We start from the raw sequence: 3,830 nt of genomic DNA on the forward strand, positions 1-3,830 counted from the left end.
CTTCAAGAGAAAGTTTCAGAGTCTCTTCTGACATCCATTTTGGCCTTCCTTTCCTGTCTTTTTAATGACCTTTTGCTTTCTTCATATATGATGTTCTTGATGTCATCCCACAACTCATCTGATTTTTGGTCATTTGTGTTCAATTGTGTCAAATCTATCCTTCAAATCTATAATTCAGTTGGGATATAATCTATAAATTCAGTTGGGATATAATCAGGGTTACATTTTAGCTCTTCTGGACTTCCCCCCACAACATACAAAAAAAAAAAAAAAATGCAGGGTGGGGGGATTCAATTGAAGAGGCCAAATCCCATGTCATCATCTGACACCTCATACTCCTTCTTCTTGTCTTTCTTCTCCTCCACTGCAGCTGGGGCAGAGCTGGCAGCAGGAGCTGTGTGGAGCCTGAGGCAGTGGCAACAGCCACAGCTCCACCAGCAGGTACACTGGCAAGCTTGCCAATACCCTAGGTGATGACATCTTCTATGTTTTTCCTGTTCATCTCACTGATGACCTTGTTCAGCTGGTCATGGTTGCCCATGATGCAGACACTGTCTAGAATTTTCTTGATATCATTGGCTCTGAGAATGGAATTGCCCTTGAGAGCAGCCAGAAGGTAGGAGGTGACATAGTGCATGTCAGTGGCAGTGAGCAGGCCTCATGCTTGCAACCTTAGAGGTGTCAGCATGGGAAAGGCTCTTGTGGACTTGTTTTAATTGTCTTCAGCTTCAACTTGGACTTGCATATGAGCAGTTGATGGTCTCTTCCACATTCAGCTCCTGTCCTTGTTTTGGCTGAAGATATTGAGCTTCTCCATCACCTCTTTCCACCAAATGTAATTGATTTGATTCCTGCATATTCCACCTGGTGACGTCCATGTGTATAGCCACTGTTTATGTTGTTGGAGAAAGGTATTTGCAATGAGTAAGTCGTTGGTCTTACAAAATTCTGTCATGTGATCTCTGGGTCATTTCTATCACCAAGGCCATATTTTCCAACTACTGGTGATTCTTCATTTCCAACTTTTGCATTCCAGTCTCCAATAATCATCAATACATCTTGGTTGCATATTTGGTCAATTTCAGACTGCAGAATTTGGTACAAATCTTCAGTTTCCTTGTCTTTGGCTTTGGTGGTTAGTGCATAAATTTGAATAATAGTAGTATTAAATGGTCTTCCTTGTAGGCCTATGGGTATTATCCGATTATTGACAGCATTGTACTTCAGGATAGATCTTGAAACATTTTTTGTGATAATCAATACCATGTTATCCCTCTTTAATGTTATTCCCAACATAATAGATCATACGGTTGTCTGATTCAAAATGGACAAAACCAGTCCATTTCAGCTCACTAATGCCTACAATATTGATCTTTAAGCATTCCATTTCATATTTGACAACTTCCAATTTTCTTAGATTCATACTTCGAATAGTCCGTGTTCTGATTATTAATGGATGTTTGCAGCTGTTTCTTCCCATTTTGAGTCATGCCACATCAGTAAATGGAGGTTCTGAAAGCTTTACTCCATCCACGTCAATCAGGTCAACTGTACTTTGAGGAGGTTACTCTTCCTTAGTCGTATTTTGAGTGCCTTCTGACCTGAAGGGCTCATCTTCCAGCACTAATATCAGACAATGTTTCAGGGCTATTCATAAGGTTTTACAGTAATAAATCAGACAGTATTTCACTGCTATTTATAAGGTTTTCACTGGCCAATACTTTGAGAAGTGGATGGCCCCATCCTTCTTCTGAGTTTGTCTTAGTCTGAAAGCTCCACTGAAACCTGTCCACCATTGATGACCCTGCTGGCATGTGAAATACTGCTGGCACAACCTTCAGCCTCAGAGCAACACACTGCCACCACATTATGACAAATTGGCAGATGACTGGTGGAAGCAGGCATAGAGATTAGAGCTTACAATACATCATAAAATGGAGGACAATGGCTAGAAGGGCCACACCAAGCAATTTACTGCACTGCACTGTTTCTTGGGAGAAACCAATGGCATAACAATAAAAACCAAAGTACTAATAGAATGAGGCAAAGGCATGATCCCATCCAAATTCATTTCATATTAACACAGGATTCAAGAGAAAGCAAATGGTGTCATTTCCCTTCCATCCTGCAAGTGGGACAGAAACTATGAGGACAAGGTCTGAACTCTCACAAAGGCTTCTCAGTAGGGCTCTCCCATCCAGGCTCAGAAGCTACTTTCTTTAATTATATGGTTGAAGAGGGCTGACATTGACAGTTGACAACTCACATTGATTTGCTCAGAAAACAATTCCTTCTCTTTTGCCTAAAAAAGGCCTTGCCCCTGGCATTTTGTTCTTTAATTCACAGCAATTACTAGGTCTGTTCTGTACCAAGCATAACACCAAGGGCAATGACTCTCTACTCTTAGGGTTCCAACATCATCAAACCACTTGTAATGCCCATTGTATTCTGTGCTATTTCACATCTGCATGATTTTTAAAGTTTGCTTCAATGGTCAGAAACACCCTTTCCAAAGGAATATGGTATTGTACAGATTACCCACATGTTTAATCTGTCTTCCAACTGAGAATCTGAGTAATTAGGTCAAAATAAATAAATAAATATAAGAAGAAGAAATGAAATAAAATAAAATAAACCTCACTGCCATGGAGTTAATTCAACTCATAGCCACACCTCCTTGGATTTGCCAAGCACTATAGCTACAGAAGTAGATAGCTCAATCTTCTTTCCAAGGTTAGCAGTCAAATAGTTATGAGCAACTAAGGAGAAGATAAGGTATTAGATTCAGTGAATGCTAAGAAAAAGAGCAGATTAAACAATTGGGAGAAATAAACAATCCCACCCAGTTGGCAGAGATGGAGATGAGAGGAGTCATTAGAAATACAAAAGAGGGCAAGGAGGAGGGAAGATAGGAAAAGGGGGAAAAAAAAATCACAGAACCCACAGGCATTGGAGACTCAAAACAGCCACACTGGGAGCTTTTCAAGGTGACCTTGGGCTCTGAGTGAGTACAATAATCTTACTGGGAAAGGGATCAAGACCTCCCTTGGCTTGGGCTGCCATAGAGTACAGAAGGCAGGGGAGAGAAACTCCTTCCCAAGTGCATGAAGCCCAGAGTAGGTGCATTGCAGTGGGCTCAGTCCAATTCTTGGATAACCCCTTTCAACACAGAGTGGCCCTAGGTACTGTGATTTTGAAGTTTCTCAATCCAAGCAGAAAGTGGTGGCCCTCTATCCATCAGGGTGTCTGCTGGTTTTGAACCATGGGTGGGTCTTTGATTGACAGCAAGGTGTCATCATCAGCAGATGGGCTCTCAGAAGGACCCAGGCTGCCCTGCCTATGCCTGCATCACTGACTGAATTATCTCACCTCCAAACACAGAACACTCCTTCTACCTTTCTATCCTGGGATTCACTTCTGGACCTTTTTTCTTTTTCTTTTTCTTTCTTCCTTTTATCTCCTGCCTCAACCAATAGAAGGAACACATTAAACCTCCACCAGGCAACCACAGATATTACACTGAACACCTCACCCAACAGACAGGTAACACCAATAGCTCTTGTGCCACACAATCGATGGACAGTAGACAACTTCTTCTCATCCTAACTCCAATCCTCTTCATGACAAACAAAGGTCTGCACCTACATCTCCACCAGTGATGCCACCAGCACAGAGAAAGCTGGAGAGTGACCCAGTAGAACTGAGTTAATAACCAAAGAAGTAAACCTGCTCCACACTTCCAGATACAGTAAAACACAAAATATAGTGAAACAAATCAATGCATGATTAACAATTAAAGACAACAACTTCAAACTGTCTAGGAAACAACA

General features: G+C 41.5%; 1 pseudogene; it reads right to left on the minus strand.

The window, feature by feature from the left end:
• Positions 1-290: 290 nt before the first annotated feature.
• On the minus strand, positions 291-637 carry LOC103192164 (annotated as a pseudogene).
• Positions 638-3,830: the final 3,193 nt, after the last annotated feature.

The sequence above is a fragment of the Orycteropus afer genome, unplaced genomic scaffold (assembly GCF_000298275.1).
Source record: "Orycteropus afer afer isolate SDZICR_OR568_19922 unplaced genomic scaffold, OryAfe1.0 scaffold00025, whole genome shotgun sequence".
NCBI lineage: Eukaryota > Metazoa > Chordata > Mammalia > Tubulidentata > Orycteropodidae > Orycteropus > Orycteropus afer.